General features: G+C 45.4%; 1 long non-coding RNA gene across 1 annotated transcript; it reads right to left on the bottom strand.

Moving 5' to 3' along the window:
* Positions 1–11,072: 11,072 nt before the first annotated feature.
* Positions 11,073–11,652, bottom strand: LOC135826077 (uncharacterized). The gene is made up of 3 exons (XR_010555207.1): positions 11,525–11,652; positions 11,299–11,439; positions 11,073–11,155 (listed from the first exon to the last, which is right to left on the bottom strand). It is a non-coding gene; the product is annotated as an uncharacterized LOC135826077 (long non-coding RNA).
* Between the last annotated feature and the right edge of the window lie 8,310 nt (positions 11,653–19,962).

The following is a 19,962-nucleotide window of genomic DNA, read 5'->3' on the forward strand; positions in this document are numbered from 1 at the left end:
TAGGTGCTTCATGAGGCAGTATATGGAAGTAGACAGACGAGGCTGTGGGGTTGTTTACGGAGTCGGTTTTACATTGTGAAGAGATGATTCATCTGCACTTGAACTGCCATGATTTTGGCATCATTATTATCCGTCTCACAGCACAATCACCATATGTGCGCTTTTTGCGATTGTGGTCAATAAGGCGTGCACAGCAGCCCCTTTTTGGTCCTATAGTGTGATACGGTTTCCATTTTGCACTACGTGATAACGACTCGCTAATGATCAGGCAAAATGAGTTCCTGAATCAAAATATACAATGTTTCATGTCATTGTTTCATGATGGCATTATGAAACAATCAATGGTATTATTAACCAGGCAGTCACAGTGGGTTGTTCAAAGACCACTATTGCGATACGAGAGGTGCCTGGGTCAACCTCATTTCAGAGACACAATAGATCAACGGTAGTAACATTATGTACATTACCACTTAATGATGGAAGGTGCGTGCAATAGGCTATTTGCACTGCGTAAAGCTGTCCATAGTCACAACAGGAAGGGGCCACCATTTAAATGACCATTGCCGAAAATTGTTCTTTACGTCGTATATTCTACCTCTGTGTCAGGCCCTTGTTCAAACTCTGGAAATACACCAGCGTCTGCTTCTAAAAATCCTGTTTCGTAAAAATCAAACATTTTCCTCCCAACGTCTCTACAGTTTAGCTTCAGTATCTCCCCTCTTAGAGCGACACCAGCAACATCTTTGCATCCTTGTACACATGATCTTATTAGACCTGGCTCCCAAACACTTTGCTAAGTATAACTGGTTTGCGTCCACCAGGTCAACACGTCATTCCTTCTCATTACCCCGTGCCAATACCTCCCTGTTTCTGAAATCTCTTATCTTCTCTGCGTGCACTCTCTGGTCTTCCCTGCCAACTAGCCTTAAAGCATGCACAGTCATTAAGGAATTCAAGCTTCAGCTTCTTCGTCCTAAATAATCTCACCATTTTCGTCATGCCTCATCTTGCAGTACTCTTTTTGTTTCTCTCCTTATTATTCAGTTCGCAGTGGTTGGCTACCACCCTACTTCTCATGTATATTGGCAGTCTTCTGACGAGCCAGGAGATGTTGAATTTATAATAATAACAATAAGAATATACTTAGAGAGTTTGATGTCGCTGCACTTCTGCCATTTCTGCTACTTTTTTGGTGGTTTTGGCATCATTGTACGCACAAGAACCCTCCCATTCTAAGTTGCAATGTTAGCAACTTTGGACCTTTTCCTGAGAATATGGAAAGGATTTCAGCAACTTGCACTTGTTTTTTGAGAAAAGCATAAGTTTCGAAAAAGTATGCCATCTGTTAGGGCCTGGTCAGACTGCGGCAAAAACGAAATAATCCTGGGATTATAATCCGAATCTCCATAGTAACTTGCCGCCAGAGCGGCAAAAGCAAGAGTTGACGCTCCAAAAAAAGCAAGAATGGACCACGCTTTTCCGCTCCAAACAGGATTTGACGCTGATAATCACTGATTTTTCATCTCGATATCGAGGAGCGAATTGGCCACGGACAACAACAAAACTCATAAGGATGGTTGCAAGGATTGCACTGAAGGTGTTGGCGATCCCCAAGGCGAAGGAATTTGACGTCGTTCGTGGAGATTACCACTTGACGCTTGAAATGAAATTTGAATTTTCATTCTCCCCACATATGTAGTGTGATCGCGATTCAAATTCTGGAAGTTGTTCTTTTTTCGTCAGGCAACCAAAATTTGCCGCAGTCTGACCAGGCCCTTACAAACCTCCAGTTCTCAAGTGGGAAAGGCCTTCGCGCCAGGGAGTCGTAAAATACCGGGAGGCGACACGAGATGCACAACCGCGTCGGATGATTGACTCAGCTCGGGCACGAGTGCTGAGGGAAAATATAGAATCCCCATGAGGTCAAAGCGGCGCAGGTCATGCACAAAGGACGCGTTCGCTGTTTGGTCCCAAAAATCAAAAAAATAATCCTGCTCCCAAGGAATCGTCCGAGTGTCAGCAGTTGATTTGGTGATTCTAAGTTTGTGCCTTGACGGGGTAAAGGATGATGGAGCTTGACAGAGATGCCTGCCAAAGTGATGAGTCCACCGTGGAAGATGTAGATGACGCCACGTATCCACTTGGTGACCTGAGTTGTGGAGATGTTCAGCTGTGGACTACTGGTGAGATTCTCTTGTCTGCATTTTTTGGTCTCGTCTTGTCTTTGTGAACACGAATGTATAATCTGTAGCAAACTAAGCGCCCCAAACTCACCCGAAAAATGGGAGTCTGCCCACGGTGCATTGTCTGTTCACTATGACATGTGACAGTGTTGAACCTGTGACAGGATTTTTATTCATGTCCTGAAAATTACGTGTTTGTTCACTATGACATGTGACAGTGTTGAACCTGTGACAGGATTTTTATTCATGTCCTGAAAATTACGTGTTTACCTAGTACATGTATGTAAATTGTTGACATTGTATGTAAACCTCCGCCCTCAACCCTTGCTTTGCCTATGTGCAGATCCATGTAAGAGTGGCAGTGCCACCATGGTGTACAGGCCTATGGAAGGTGAAATAATCCATGGAATTTGCGAACTGCTGACAATGAGACAGGCGAGTGTTACTGAGGCGATGGAGTCATTCCTGCATGTTATCAGGACACAGTTACACAAGGCATCAGGTTTTGGAAATCTGCTACGCCAGGAAGTGTGCCCAGCTGAAGGCATGCAATAGTGCTGGCATTTCGCAAGCATGGCAACAAGTGCTCTCCAGCATCTCAACAGCTTTTCCCAAAGTGAAGATCTGTATAAGACACAATATAACTCAGCTAAAAACAACTGAAGCAGTGACATGTGAATGTTGCACGAGCATGCATGTGTGTGTATGTGTGTGTGTGTGTGTGTGTGTGTGTGTGTGTGTGTGTGTATGTGTGCGGCTGTGCCAAAGCCTAGAGTGTTCATTTGCGGCTGTGGCAGGGACTTCAGCGTCGGCCCAATGATCTAACTCGCCACAGGAATTACTGCAACTCCTGATGCTATCATTGCACGGAGCAATGGGCATCCAAAAGTCCAAAGGTGTATGTGTGTTGTGCATTGGTGGTCGATTCACATGGCTTTGCCAGTTGTGTGGATTATACAGTTATCTGGTGCAAGTCTTGATCTGTCTCATTCAGATCTTGTTCGCTATCGTTGCTATAAGAGAAAATCTGTGGGTGCACATCCAGTGCATTTGCAGACTTGCGTTCTTCTCTTGCGACGGGCTTATGCATGGTATGTGTGTGCGTGCGTGTGTGTGTATGCTTCTGTGATACGTGGATCAAGCAGTATACAGGGTATTCGCCTTGAGTGCATTTGCCGATAGTGTGACTTTCGTCGCAAAGAACTTTGCTCAGTCGGTCAGTCGACTCGGCCTTACGTTTCCTGAAGACAATGTGTTCAGAACACAGTTACTTCAAGTATGAACAGCTATGAACAGTTAAGAAATGACAAATATTGTGTGTAGTTCATGGACCATAATGTGAAACACTTTGAATGCAGAAGAATGAGGATAGTGGCATCAAATGCTGCATGGATTCTGTTTGATATGCTACTTTTTTTTTCCCTTCCATGGAAAGGTGAGTTCATCATCGATCTTCATCTCGAAACTTCACACAAACCGAGAATGGAACTTGGACAACACGAAGGGGCCATGGGCATTGTGTGTTTAGTGGAGAACTATTCCGAAAACAGGCTGTCATTCGCACTTACTCAATTCAAATTTGAGTACATTTCGTGAATAACTTACCTTGACATTCCGTCGTCTCCAAAGCAGTGAACTTCCCAAAAAAAATTAAAAGCCACGGCTCAACCTAAGGTAATGCGTGGTACGTATCAGAAACAACCACCTTTCGCTCTGGAGATCCAGAATAGGCCTCGAAGCATAACAAAAACAATTGATAAAAAGAAGATGACGACGACGTTTCAATCACGCTTCAAATTTCGCGGGTCGAGTGCGGCAATCCTCGGATCGTGAAATGTGTGGCGTGTCGCCTCCCGGTATTTTACGACTCCCTGCTTCGCGCTTATGGCATTGTATTCGTTGCAATGTTGTATCTCGACTCCGCCGTACCGCTGATGTTGCTGCATGGCATACGCTATCTGTCTTTCTCAACCCAAGTGGATGCAGTATGTGCAACTGTCAATAGGAAGGTCGGAGCATTTGTCCATGCGAAGCAGAATATCAGCATTTTTGCCAAACGACTTTTCTATTTATCGATCATTCAGTCCACATTTGAGTTTGGCAGCACTGCATATATTCATTGCTTATCACAAACCCTATATGACAAGCTTCTTACTGCCAGCCGCGTAGCATTAAAGAGAATATTTTCGTTGGATAGAATGACTCCCACCACTCTTCTATACAGTCATACTAAATTGTACGCCCTTGAGAAACGCCTCAACTTCAAAACCTATGTATTTGTTTACCGCTGCCTGAATGGACTTGCTAGTCCTCTTCTGCGAGACCGCTTTACCTTGCGCGCCCATGGTGCTCGCACTGCAGCCACCACCCGTGGCCAAGTCTCTGCTGCTCTTGTTCTGCCCCCCGCTAACACCCGATATGGCTTTAGTGCAATTTCTTATTTGGGCGCTGCCAGGTGGAATACACTTCCACCGGCTTGCCGCATGTCTAGTTCACCAGCTGAATTTCGCTCATCCATCAAATTATACCTAGGGTTCCCTGTAAAAAGGAGCTGACGCCTGTTGGGAATTCCCTAGTAAAAGAAGAATAAATAATAATATAAATATATGCGCTGTGTGTGTTTTGCTGTATACGCTGTCATGTCCCGTTTTATATGCGTATGTTTTTGCATGTACGCTGTTTTTGCATGCTATAAATAGCTGGTGTTATTAGTGTTAGTTATTAATTATTCGATGAAGTGAAATATACCTTGGAAGAGAAAAGAGTTGTCCTCGCGCCGTGTGGTCGTTCGATCCTGACAATTTAGAGAATCTCAAAGGGTTCATAACAGCATCTTTGGGAAAGGGTTTGGTCGGGCACAAGGGGTACATGGATGTGGCTAAAGAGGTTTCTCGGCATTTGTGCCAGTGGTTGTGAGACGCATCCCCTCACAACCCTCCGACAGGCGCTGCACCTGCCACTAGGGTTTACCAGGTGTTAGCTGGCGTCGTGAGTTCCCTTCGGGATCGGACACGATCATTTACTTACTTTTCAATGGTGTTATTTACGGCTATTTTTATTCTTCGAGTGTTTCCATTTTGTATATTCCAGGAGTGGTTTGCCTAGCACCTTTCACAGACGGGCGCAAAAGTATCAAGCACGGAACAGTCCGCAGTTCTTACACTCGTTGGTTGCTTCGTACCTCACAAAAATGGTCATCCTCTGAAAGACGTTGGATCAGCAACTATTTTGCCCGTGTTCCATTTGCAGACAGTGTGACCTTTACATGTTCAGCTGGCTATTATGTAACAAACTCAACAAGCCAGATGAAGACACAAGAGACTGTGCAGTGCAGAGTTGACGGACAATGGTCGAAACCAATCCCATCTTGTTCAGGTAAGCTCGGATTTTTCCTCTGGCCTAATAATCTAAAATTGCAAAACATTTATAATTACCATACTAACAATAAGAGGACAGAGAAAGTGTTTTAACTCTGAGTTTCACGCACTAAGCGATCATCAGAAAACGGTAATGAGTAAATCTGGATCAGTGTTGGTTTATATGTAGGACTCAGGCAGCAGTCACGTGCCGCATAGCATTCACCGCCCCCAAAGTCAGTCATACAGTCAAAACCACTCACACACCACACACAGTTTGCGTCTTTTGAGAAACCAGTTGTGGTGCCCACAAACCACTCACAGAATGCCGCGACTTGCCCTCTTTGCGATCATGCGTGCACAGAGTCTGAAGTAGTACTGCAAGTAATACTGATTTATGTGTCTAATTAATTTTTAATAATTGGACACATAAAGCAGTACTACTTGCACGCCATACATGCATGTATTCTGAAAAGCATACTTTTGAACGCGTTCGTTGTCCATACTTTCAAATGGCAACCTGCCCATGTCATACATCAAAGTTGATCATTTGTTTTTGGCTTTCCCAGTGTGTGTGACTTGTTTGTGACTCGTGACTGGTATTAGAGGATTTATGACTGTATGACTGGTATTAGGGGCACTGACTGCTATGAGAGCCCTGACTGTGGCAGAGTCCTAACGGTTACATATATACCCACAAAGAAAAGTGTAAATGGCTGCATCACGGTGAAAATCCAAAAGTTGTGAATGGCGGCAGTGCAAAGCGTAAATGACTGCAGCAAGGGGCAAATCGAAAAGTGCGAATGACAGCAGTGGTGGAAAGTGACAACCACTGGACCTGGTGGTCTCTTACTTAATTAGGTGATGGCTGTGGGTGGTTTGAAGTTCCGAAGGTGCTACATATTCTCGTGGCGACACTTTGACACAAGCTTACTCCTCTCTTGAGAGAGAGGTGCTTGTGTGCTTGCGCGATTGCCAATTGCACTGATTGCACCTTTTGTTGTTGTTGCTGTAGGCCATTGCTCTGCGGTGTACCGCTCATTGAATGCTTCATGCCTTCCCTTCATCCTTCTTGGCCCAGACGTACAGCGATAGGCGGGTGTCCTTCTCGTGTTGTCTCAGTGGTGGGCCCAAAGTACTCCAAACATTTCAAATATAAATGTAGGTAGATAGGAACTTCCAAAAGGCCCATGGTCTCGAGGTTTTAAGCAGACCATTGGGACCAAGGATGTGTAATACACGATGTTTGGAGTTTGTTGTTGTTGTTTTTTATTTGAATTCGCAATACCAAACGGGCAATCAGCCCAATTACATGGAAGCGAATAAAAGAATGCTAAGAATGAGGCATTGGGGTGGATATTATTTCAAGTGGAAATACTGATCCCGGGAGGTACTACAAATATGTACAATGAAATTCTGAAAAGGCCATGGTACTGTCATTTACCATGCTGGAAGAGGCTACATAAAAAAAAACAAGAAAGACGTTTTATCTCATGTATTGGACAAACACAGCTAACAGAAAAAGACCGTTCGTTATTATGCCTATACATACTGGCCGTGTGTGTGCGTGTGTGTGTGTGTGTGTGTGTGTGTGTGTGTGTGTGCATGTCACTGTTTCTCTTCTTTAAAAACGTTTATGGCCTGAGAGTGTACGGGTACACGGCTGCTGCGAAATCGGCCACGGCTTTGCAGGAACGTACACTGGCTGGCAGAGTGTTCCACAGCGCAGGTCCACGGAAGAACGGTCGGCGAGTGCCTGTATTCGTCCTGGCCAGTGGGAGAATGAGCCCGGCATTGGCTTGATGTCGAGTTATGGCCGTGGTTGCGGGCGTCAGCTGCTTTGAAACCGCTGCATTACATTGGCCGTTCAGGCCGCGCCAGATGAGATCGAGGAGTCGGTGGTGTTGTGTCTCCTCGATTTTGCGGAGGGATATGCTCTCCCTTTGGTGGCTTACCGAATATGTGGGTGGTAGGCTGAACACAGCGCGGATGGCATGGTTCTGAACTCGTTGGAGTTTCCCTAGAGCAAAAGCTTAGAGGGATGTGCTATAGGCCACACTTCCATAGAGTCTTGCAGGGTTCCAGAGTGGATGGACCAGCATTTGTGACGCGCCAGTCGTGAGTCCATCAGTTGACGGGCAAGAAGCTAGAGCTCGCATGTTTGAAGGATATACATTACCCCCAAAGTTGGAACATTTTAGTAATTGTGGTCGATGTTGCGAGTGTGCAACACGATTGTCGGAAGTGACGGTGTTGTGAACTGGTACTTTGAAGGTGTTTGTCGAGATAGAACCGGTGTGTCACTGAACGTTGACATCCCCAGTGATGTTGTCGCTGGGAGAGCACTGCCCAATGAAAGAGTCCTGGAGGAAAGTATTCATTCGTCTTCTCAGGCACTCCTGGTGAGGCGTGAAGTCACTGACACACTGTGAACTGAGCGAGGAGTAGTGTCTTCTTGCAGGGTTGGCATATGGACGGTTGTGCATTTGTTTGTTTCCCAGAGACCAGTGTCGAGTCAGACAAGTGTCGGTCAGCCGCCAGGAAGCTCGAACTCGAACGTTTAGATCAGCCACATTCAATAAGATATATATAACATAACTTCATGAAGTAGTTCACCTTCCGTTGCAATGTATTTACTTGCTCATCCATTGTTTGACTCTTGGTGCTATGATACAGCTGTAGAATGCCCTGTACCATCTACATCGCACTTCAATGGAAACACATCGCTGTTTCCACGCAAGCAGTCCTACAGATATGCATTTCGCAGTGGTGCCACAAACTTCGAATGCAACCCAGGATATCACATCACTGGGCAAGAAAGCAATGTCACGATCTTGGAAGTGAAGTGCAAAACTAGTGGAGAATGGTCACACAAAACAGGGGACATTAGATGGGAACATGAGTATTTTTTAGATAGTATTTTTGTTCTTGAAAATACCGCCATTCTGGCAACAGGCTCTCAGCTGCACCATATAGATAAATACAGTGTAAATAACTTTGCCAATATTTCACCCATTGGGTATCATCAGGCCATTGAGGAAGGGGAGGCAAAAACACGAAATATAAAAACGATTAATGCAGGCAGATGAATGTTCTAGAACTAACACATCGACAAAATTGGCAAGGCCAGCAAACTAAACAATCACCAGTTGTAAGGTGACGTAAACAGCACGAAAGAAGAGAAAACTCACACATACACACAGACACAATTTGGCAAGAAGACAAGAAAACTAACACTACCACTAAAGTTTACAATCATCACCTGTAAGGTGACCAAAACAGAAGAAAGAAGATAAGACTATCACATCACGTACAAGAACACTTTCAAGTGTGGAAATGCTAAAGGCGATCTATGACAAGTGTATGTGCAAAGTACTGCAGTATGTGTATGTGCTGTGTCAGGTGGTAAAAGTCCAGTGGTCGTTCGAGAAGATGGGCGTCGATTCCAGTGAAGATTCGGTGACGATCCGGTGACATCCAATCAGTCAATCAGGCGCCAGTATTTTTGTTATGAATGCAAACATAATCTTTCATCCTACTAGCCCAACGCAAAATCTGTGATAACAATAAACATGTCTTTAAACCCAGAACATTTCTTTCAGTTAACTATCCTACAGCTTGTGTCCCTAAGCAGAAATGTAGCCCACTTCTCATAAATATGCTCAATTTTTGTTCAGAATAATAGTAATACAAAGGCAGAAGAGAATAGAGACAGCCAGCTAGGTCATTGTTGTAACGCTGCGTTTCCTGCACATAGCAAAGCTAAGACAATCCTCAGACAACTGATAACCTGTACATTATCTGGGTCCAAATTTATACCCAGGCAGGTAGCTACAACGGGGCGCGCAAAGTGAGTGAAGCGCGAAAAAGCAGGTGACATAGCGCGAAAAGGCAGGTGGCAAAAGCGCGACATCAGTGTGACATTTCCTAAATATTCGCTTCCGCCCTGCTGAGGTCCGTAAATTGCTGAGGGCCCTTGATCCTTCGAAAGCGGCAGGCCCTGATGCAGTTCCGAGCAGAGTCCTCAAAGCCAACGCTGAGCACCTTGCAGTGCCACTATGCTTGCTCTTCCGCCGGTGCATGACGTCGGGGACACAACCACAGTCTTGGAAAGTGGTAAATGTCGTCGCAGTCCATAAGAAACGGTCAAAGTCAGCCCCATCGAACTATCGGCAGTAGTTAGTGCGGGGCAGGTTCTGGCACACTTTTTGACCTTTGACCTTTGGGCCAAATAAGGCACACTGTGTTGGTCGTGCTGGGTCTGGCCCCGGGACCCCCAGAGTTTGACCTTTGACCCCTGCCATGCCATAAATGTGCCATAAAGGTTCTTTTCCGTGGCGAACGTGCACTTGTGCACGTTCGGTGCATTCGCACCGTGGAGTAGTAAAATACGTACTATTCCCTGATTTGCACATCGTAGATGTGCATTGCATGCAGTGACATATTGCGCATGCGTGCATACGCACGCGGAGCGTGTGACCTTCAGTGGCCCTGCGTGTGGAAAAGACGCAGTGCAACACAAGGTGTACTAGTACACGTGTCATTATACTACTCCCTGATTCGCACTTCGTAGATGTGCAGCAAACAAGTTCACGCTCCTTGCATTTGTTTTATTCACACATCGTAGATGTGCACTGATTGACAAGTTGCCCATACAGAGCATGTCTAATCGGCTTTTCGATCGAGAATGTTCAAATTCGGCCATATTATGAGCCCCAAGATCAGAATTCGGCTCAACGTAGTACTTGAACCCACCGGTCCTATTACGTCATGTACATTTACATACACCCTGTTGAAGCACTGAAACATCGGTTTTCGGCGAATTCAACATGCGAAATTTGAAAATTCGGCAAAAAGATGGGTAATTTCTTCAAAACCACTGTTTTCGGCGAATTTTTCGCCCGGCCGATTTGGGAAATGCCAACTATCCATGCATGTACATTAGATGCATATTTCTATTTTAATCGGGATACAGTTAGAATCAACCGGCTACGCCCGGAGTATCATGCATTAAAACAATTATTGAAGGGGTGTCACAGTGAAGCAGTGTTGCTACGCACCACAAATCCCCTCTGCACTGTACCGAATCTATACTGGAGAATCCAGAGTGGCCAGCAAAGAGTCACAACCCGCGGGTATCCAGTCACACTAAGGCATGTCCACCATTCCCCACATATTCACCATAACAAAACACAATACTGTTTACTATAATACACTTTTATTTAAATAATGGACTTGGATGAGTCTGTAGAAGAGAACACAATGCACGCACACGCACGCATGCGCGGACACACACACGCACACACGCACACACACACATCTAGGTTATAGTGCTATACACGTATCTAGGGTTTAGGAAGCACGAGAATATGTCGAAGCACCCACACATACCCCTTCATGCAGTGTACTTCAGTAGCCCAACACGTTACGACTGCTCAGGACCATCACAAAACACATTACGACCGCTCAGGACCATCACAAAACACCACACACTGTTACTACACTGCATACACAGTTACTACACTACGCCTGTTACAAGTACTTACAAATAATTTTGAAAACAAATGGCACATCCCGAAGACGGCAGCTAGCTCCAGACCTTCATACATACGTCATCTGTAAAACCAAGCATGAGCGCACACAAACACTATTAGTGTCACGAATACGGAAGCAGGGTAAGACAAGAGGATACGAAACAAGTAAGTATCGCTATAACGAGGGGGGTAAGTATACATGTAGACAGAGCAGTGCTTACTTACAGGGTCCGGATACGCTCCATGGCGTCCCGGTAGTCGGACTGCAACAGCAGCCCGACTTGCCGGCCCTCCCAGTAACGGGCCCGATGGGCCGCACCCGCCAGGTGTGCGGCCACGGCCTGGCCTCCCACCAGCCTTTCTCCACTGTAAAAACGAAAGAAACCGCAGAAAGCACAGTGTCATAGAGCTCTTTTGTTGGGGGAGAGAGCTAGGAGCACTGCACACTTACCATTTATCGCAATATATGATTAGAAAGAGGCGGCGCTTGACGCACCGCCTCAGGTGTTGAAACAGGGGTACTACCCCTGTAAGGCGAACGCCACAGTGACACGTGAACCTCATTTGGGCTGTTTTCAGGATAATGATACTGAAGTGAAGGTGTGAACCGCAAAGCAAGACCTTTACCTTCTTCCTGTCAAATTCGCTCCCCAGCTGCATACCGACATCATCCGCTAAAACCCAATCATACCAAGTAACGCAAAGGTCATCAGTTGACCTTTTGGACTTTTCAACTCTTATCCAAAACCACCAAGAGGAAAAAACCAGGATGAAGAAGACGTCAGTTGTAGAAGCGTTTGTGGAGGAGTTGTTACATTATTCTCAGTAAATAGATATGGCTGATACATTCGGTGTAGACTTGGACGACCGGTCGTGGTCTCTCACCACGGGTCCTTTACTAATAGAAAGGCGGACGCCAATAAGAACAGTTGTGGAGTTGGCAGATCAAAACGCGCAGCAAGAAATTTGGCACGTCGATGGTAGACTCCATCGGGAGGACGGACCAGCTCTTGTTGATAGTAGGGGAGTGTCCGCCTGGTGCTATGGAGGTCGCCTTCATCGCGTTAATGAACCGGCTTGGATAGGACGGGGTAGCATAGAGTACTACCTCAACGGCGCCCGTCATAGAGCCGGCGGTCCTGCAGTCAGTTATTATGACGCCACATGCGGTATTCTACGGTGGTATCACCACGGAAGACTCCACAGGTATGATGGCCCTGCAGTGGAAACATTTTCAGACCTTGGTGAAGACTCTGAGGGGTTCTACCGACACCGCGAAGAGTGGTATTGGAATGGCGTCAGACAAAGGATCGGCGACGGCCCTGCTCTGACGGAGAGATTTGATGGCGCCTATTTGCTGGAAGCCTGGTATGTCCAAGGGCGTCTACACAGAGTAGACGGACCAGCCAGGATCACTCGGAGTGATGATGGTATCACCATCCAGTGGTATTATCACGACCGGCTCCACAGGGAGAATGCGCCAGCCGTGATACGCAGGGAAGGTAACAACCGTGTACGGGAGTGGTACCGATACAACCTTCGGCATAGGGAAGATGGGCCTGCTTTCATCTCTCAGGAGGAGGGTATCTATCAGTGGTACCTCAACGGGGTGTATTACGGTGACCACCATCAAGACCAGGCAATACACCCCATGGAGCTGCAGTACATCAATGTAGTGCCTACTAAGGTAGACTCGTCAGCAATAAGTCATGAGCCCATTTGTGTGATTTGTCAGGATACCCTGAACCGTCCTCTATCCAAGTTGGAGTGTGGTCATGAATTTCACTTCCACTGTATCAAGGAGTGGATCAGTTCTGCCTCCAGCCCAACTTGCCCAACCTGCCGCTACTCCATGACTGCTGAGGACTTGGTTGAGTTCTTGTAGTAATACATGACACCGCTGCGTGTAGGCGACTACGAATGACCAGTCATGTGCTACAGATGGACACGGACACGCCACCCTAAGTAGCCATGAGCGGCTATTTGGACAAGGACAACAAAGCACCTCGTGGGTGGCCAAGGTTGACACTAGCCACAAGTCTGGTCGCTCAGTTGAATAAGCTGGGTGTGCCCATGAAGACCATGCAGAGGACAAGACAGACTGGAAGAAACTGTGCAGCTCGACACTCGAGGACAAATCAGTATCAGCAGCTACTACACCTTGCTGATGATGCTCACAAGACAGAAGTGGGGGAAAAAAACTGAATTTCTTTATTTAGTGCTCAACTACGCGAAATGTGTTATTATTATTATACATGTTCAACTGTAATCAGTCTGGCTGACTGCCATTCTCTACCACACATTACCGGACACTGTTGTGGTTGTCGTCGTTATCGTCGTCGTTGTTGATGTTGTAGTCGGTTGTTGTCGTCGTTATCGTCGTCGTTGTTGATGTTGTTATTGGTTGTTGTTGTCGGTTGTTGCCGGTTGTTGTCGTCGTTTGTTGTTGGTTGTTGTTGGTTGTTGTTGATGTTGTAGTCGGTTGTCGTCGTCGTTATCGTCGTCGTTGTTGATGTTGTTATTGGTTGTTGTTGGTTGTTGTTGTGTGTTGTTGTCGGTTGTTGTTGGCTGTTGGATGTTGTTGTCGGTTGTTGCTGGTTATTGTTGGTTGTTGTTGGTTGTTGTTGTTGTCGGTTGTTGTCGGTTGTTGGGTGTTGTTGTCGGCTGTTGGGTGTTCTTGTTGGTTGGTGTTGGTTGTTGTTGGTTGTTGTCGGTTGTTGTCCGTTGTTGTCGGCTGTTGCTAGTTGTTGCTGGTTGTTGTTGTTGGCTGTTGTTGGTTGTTGTTGGATGTTGTTGTCGGTTGTTGTCGATTGCTAGTTGTTGGTTGTAGTTGGTTGTTGTCGGTTGTTGTTGGTTGTTGTCGGTTGTTTTCGGCCGTTGTCGGTTGTTGTTGTTTATTGTTGGCTGTTGTTGGTTGTTGTTGGGTGTTGTTTGGTATTGTTGTCGGTTGTTGCCGGTTGTCGTTTGCTGTTGTTGGTTGTTGTTGCCGGTTGTTGTCGGTTGTTGGGTGTTGTTGTCGGTTGTTGGGTGTTGTTGTTGTCGGTTGTTGGGTGGTGTTGTTGGTTGTTGTTGGTTGTTGTTGGTTGTTGCCGGATGTTGTCGGTTGTTGTTGGTTGTTGTTGTCGGTTGTTGTCGGTTGTTGTCAGTTGTTATTGGTTGTTGTTGGTTGTTGTTGGTTGTTGTTGGTTGTTGTTGGCTGTTGTTGGCTGTTGTTGTCGGTTGTTGTTGGTTGTTGTTGGTAGTTGTTGTCGGTTGCTGTCGGTTGTTGTCGGTTGTTGTCGGTTGTTGTTGTTTGTTGTTGGTTGTTGTTGGTTGTTGTTGGTTGTTGTTGGTTGTTGTTGGCTGTTGTTGTTGTTTGTTGTTGGTTGTTGTTGTCGGTTGTTGTCGGTTGTTGGGTGTTGTTGTTGGTTATTGTCGGTTGTTGTCGGTTGTTGTCGGTTGTTGTGTTTTAACCCTTTGCGGTGCATCAGTCATTAACGACTGATATTGTGTACATACCGTAAAACTATCGTAACTCCATCGATTTTAGTCCTGTTGCACATATCGAAATATGTAGATTAATCGTTATTTTGTTCATTATCCAGGAGGATGTTGCTATGATTCAGTACCATTTTTTCGCATAATGAGACGAGTTTGTGTAACGTTAGTGTGACGTGGGTATGCTGATTGGATGCGAGGTGGTGAGAGTATGCTGATTGGCCGATAACAATTAGTGGAAGGGATAAAGTAATGCGCTGCTTGTGCAGCGTAACCAAACACATGGTCTGTGGGAAACACCCTAGTAAAATAAATAAAATAATAATAACATGAATTGCCACCGGCACTTGAGAGACTCGAGCCCCGCCACCTTGTTCAAATCGGACTTGGTAGCTTCGTATTGGAACTTAATCTTCTTCTTTTTGAGGTATGACCGTACAAAACGCGCTTGGAGTTTTCATTTATTTTATTTTTTCATTGCAACTTTTTTAGCAGATGTCCACTCGTGAAACAACGGTGAATCTGGAACGAATAAATGGTCCACGCCAAAGGCATGACGAGTCTCGAAGTCTTCACATTCATGATGGAACCTTGTCATGATTGACGCATTCCTTGATGGTGCGCACATGAAATCAACCTGGCTCATCTTTTCCAATTCCATTCTTTTCACATCCTGCAACCCATACCCTACTAGTATCAGTGGGGACGCTAGAATCAGAAGAGGCAAGGCAGCACTCTTCCGTGGATGTATTACTCGACACAACACCACCCATACTTGTTTTCTAGAAGTTTTGAATATAATGATATATTGCAGTAGGAAGTAGTATACAGTCAAATAGGATAGGATAAGAATGAATGATCAGCTGTCTGATAAAGAATGCAGTTCATTAAAGACTTATTGGAAGCTCTCTACCAGCTGATCGTCTTGTTGAACGACGACACTGCATAATGATATGAAGCTCTCAGTTAGCTGTTTCAGTTCCGTGGTAGAAAGTGTCATGTGCGCGTCCAGAGCACGATGAAAACATCTGGGCTCCACGTGGATGCAGACGATTGGAGCAACAGTAAGACGTACCTTCAACGCCTGCTCGTCAAGGTCGAAGGAGACTGCCCCGGGGTAGATGAAAACATCTTGTTCCACATCCAGTTCGAACGAGCTGGTCGGGACTAGCTTGCTTTCACCGTTGATGTATACCCGACATTGACCGTCGGACGAACGTGATGGGTAGAAGTTGGTCTTGATCTTCTCCACACGTCCTCTTCGGAGAGTGTCACGGAGCGATGGACAAGTCTTGATCAAGTTCGTAATGATGAACTCAGTGGACTCATTCAGGTCGATGTAAACCTGTCCTTGAGCATCTTTGCGAGCTGTTGCCGTACTACCACAGGCTGGTAGAGCTCCTGAAGGGAAGTACATCTTATAACCAGGCTTGTAGAAGGATCTACCTGATGACTTGTAGGACAGTTGCATGTCCTCCTGAAACCCATCCACCACAATCTCTTTGTGGAGCTTGGTAGGAGCAGGTGGCACATAGCGACGCTTAGCCGGTACTGCGTTCGAAGAGAGCACAACTTGAGGAGGGTCAGCAGGAAGAGCGGAATTCTTCCTCACCCGTCGCTCGTAAAGGGAATCCATCTTCCAGGAAGCGAAGGCAGAACAACTCATCAGCACTGTATTCGATGAACGAATGACTCAACTACAGGACAACCATCTGTATTTATACAAGTCAGAGACGGGGGCGGATTGAAATGTTAAAATATGTGTCAACTAGATCAACCAATCACCATCAAGCCCGACACAAACATTTGCCCAATCAGCATTGAGCCCGCCAAAAACATTTGACCAACCAGCATCAAACCCACCAAAAACATTTTGTCCAGTCAGCGGCATGCCCACCAAATAATTATCTCATCTTAAAGATTCCTTACATGATACAGCCACTTTAGTGAACTGATACAGTATGGAAATAAGATCAAAGTCAAACGTGTGCAAGTTCTGAATCACGTGATCAAGTGAATAGGTTTCCCAACAATAGGCATCAATCAATGATGTCATAAGAGATGTATCAGATGGAGATAAAATCAGCAAATTCGTACGCAACGTGGACAGTTGAGATGATGACACCATCCTGGTCGACTCCATGAGATGCAGTACATATAGGAGTGGAAAATGCTGAGGAAGAGGTTTCATGATTCGACTGAACCTCAACCACGATACACTGCTACGAGGTAAGTAGGAACGCAGTTTACGTAGTACATCCACATTCGTATCGTATACTATGCAGGATAATGCTATAGCATAGTTTAAACTCTTGTACAAACAGGATTTTTTCATCGCAAGTAACTGCTCCCGAAGAGGGTGTACGCAAAGCTGATCGGATAAGAGTTCAGTTTTCGAAAGAAAATGCAAAAGATGACGATCCACACCGCATAACCGCTCATGTACAGCGTAACGCTTCTTCATCAAACTACATCTCCTATGCACATCATCTTCAGGGAAGTAAATCACCGCCATGACAAGTCCACACGAAGAACACACGTATCTTCCTTCATGTAAAACATGATCAAGATGTTGACACTGTTTTTCCTCCCCGTATTGCTCTTTTTCTTCTTCTTTCTTCTTAAATTCAGAATCCATCTTCACTCCTCACCAACATCCTCATTATGACACTATATCCAGCATGATATCTACTTTATATAACCAATCCTATCCGGGGCAATTATCAGGTACAACCATGGGGGTAGATGATCTCATACCCTCGCCGACGTGTTGGCGAGGGTATGAGGTCATCTACCCCCATGGTTGTACCTGATAATTGCCCCGGATAGGATTGGTTATATAAAGTAGATATCATGCTGTATATAGTGTCATAATGAGGATGTTGGTGAGGAGTGAAGATGGATTCTGAATTTAAGAAGAAAGAAGAAGAAAAAGAGCAATACGGGGAGGAAAAACAGTGTCAACATCTTGATCATGTTTTACATGAAGGAAGATACGTGTGTTCTTCGTGTGGACTTGTCATGGCGGTGATTTACTTCCCTGAAGATGATGTGCATAGGAGATGTAGTTTGATGAAGAAGCGTTACGCTGTACATGAGCGGTTATGCGGTGTGGATCGTCATCTTTTGCATTTTCTTTCGAAAACTGAACTCTTATCCGATCAGCTTTGCGTACACCCTCTTCGGGAGCAGTTACTTGCGATGAAAAAATCCTGTTTGTACAAGAGTTTAAACTATGCTATAGCATTATCCTGCATAGTATACGATACGAATGTGGATGTACTACGTAAACTGCGTTCCTACTTACCTCGTAGCAGTGTATCGTGGTTGAGGTTCAGTCGAATCATGAAACCTCTTCCTCAGCATTTTCCACTCCTATATGTACTGCATCTCATGGAGTCGACCAGGATGGTGTCATCATCTCAACTGTCCACGTTGCGTACGAATTTGCTGATTTTATCTCCATCTGATACATCTCTTATGACATCATTGATTGATGCCTATTGTTGGGAAACCTATTCACTTGATCACGTGATTCAGAACTTGCACACGTTTGACTTTGATCTTATTTCCATACTGTATCAGTTCACTAAAGTGGCTGTATCATGTAAGGAATCTTTAAGATGAGATAATTATTTGGTGGGCATGCCGCTGACTGGACAAAATGTTTTTGGTGGGTTTGATGCTGGTTGGTCAAATGTTTTTGGCGGGCTCAATGCTGATTGGGCAAATGTTTGTGTCGGGCTTGATGGTGATTGGTTGATCTAGTTGACACATATTTTAACATTTCAATCCGCCCCCGTCTCTGACTTGTATAAATACAGATGGTTGTCCTGTAGTTGAGTCATTCGTTCATCGAATACAGTGCTGATGAGTTGTTCTGCCTTCGCTTCCTGGAAGATGGATTCCCTTTACGAGCGACGGGTGAGGAAGAATTCCGCTCTTCCTGCTGACCCTCCTCAAGTTGTGCTCTCTTCGAACGCAGTACCGGCTAAGCGTCGCTATGTGCCACCTGCTCCTACCAAGCTCCACAAAGAGATTGTGGTGGATGGGTTTCAGGAGGACATGCAACTGTCCTACAAGTCATCAGGTAGATCCTTCTACAAGCCTGGTTATAAGATGTACTTCCCTTCAGGAGCTCTACCAGCCTGTGGTAGTACGGCAACAGCTCGCAAAGATGCTCAAGGACAGGTTTACATCGACCTGAATGAGTCCACTGAGTTCATCATTACGAACTTGATCAAGACTTGTCCATCGCTCCGTGACACTCTCCGAAGAGGACGTGTGGAGAAGATCAAGACCAACTTCTACCCATCACGTTCGTCCGACGGTCAATGTCGGGTATACATCAACGGTGAAAGCAAGCTAGTCCCGACCAGCTCGTTCGAACTGGATGTGGAACAAGATGTTTTCATCTACCCCGGGGCAGTCTCCTTCGACCTTGACGAGCAGGCGTTGAAGGTACGTCTTACTGTTGCTCCAATCGTCTGCATCCACGTGGAGCCCAGATGTTTTCATCGTGCTCTGGACGCGCACATGACACTTTCTACCACGGAACTGAAACAGCTAACTGAGAGCTTCATATCATTATGCAGTGTCGTCGTTCAACAAGACGATCAGCTGGTAGAGAGCTTCCAATAAGTCTTTAATGAACTGCATTCTTTATCAGACAGCTGATCATTCATTCTTATCCTATCCTATTTGACTGTATACTACTTCCTACTGCAATATATCATTATATTCAAAACTTCTAGAAAACAAGTATGGGTGGTGTTGTGTCGAGTAATACATCCACGGAAGAGTGCTGCCTTGCCTCTTCTGATTCTAGCGTCCCCACTGATACTAGTAGGGTATGGGTTGCAGGATGTGAAAAGAATGGAATTGGAAAAGATGAGCCAGGTTGATTTCATGTGCGCACCATCAAGGAATGCGTCAATCATGACAAGGTTCCATCATGAATGTGAAGACTTCGAGACTCGTCATGCCTTTGGCGTGGACCATTTATTCGTTCCAGATTCACCGTTGTTTCACGAGTGGACATCTGCTAAAAAAGTTGCAATGAAAAAATAAAATAAATGAAAACTCCAAGCGCGTTTTGTACGGTCATACCTCAAAAAGAAGAAGATTAAGTTCCAATACGAAGCTACCAAGTCCGATTTGAACAAGGTGGCGGGGCTCGAGTCTCTCAAGTGCCGGTGGCAATTCATGTTATTATTATTTTATTTATTTTACTAGGGTGTTTCCCACAGACCATGTGTTTGGTTACGCTGCACAAGCAGCGCATTACTTTATCCCTTCCACTAATTGTTATCGGCCAATCAGCATACTCTCACCACCTCGCATCCAATCAGCATACCCACGTCACACTAGCGTTACACAAACTCGTCTCATTATGCGAAAAAATGGTACTGA

The sequence above is a fragment of the Sycon ciliatum genome, chromosome 10 (assembly GCF_964019385.1).
Source record: "Sycon ciliatum chromosome 10, ocSycCili1.1, whole genome shotgun sequence".
NCBI lineage: Eukaryota > Metazoa > Porifera > Calcarea > Leucosolenida > Sycettidae > Sycon > Sycon ciliatum.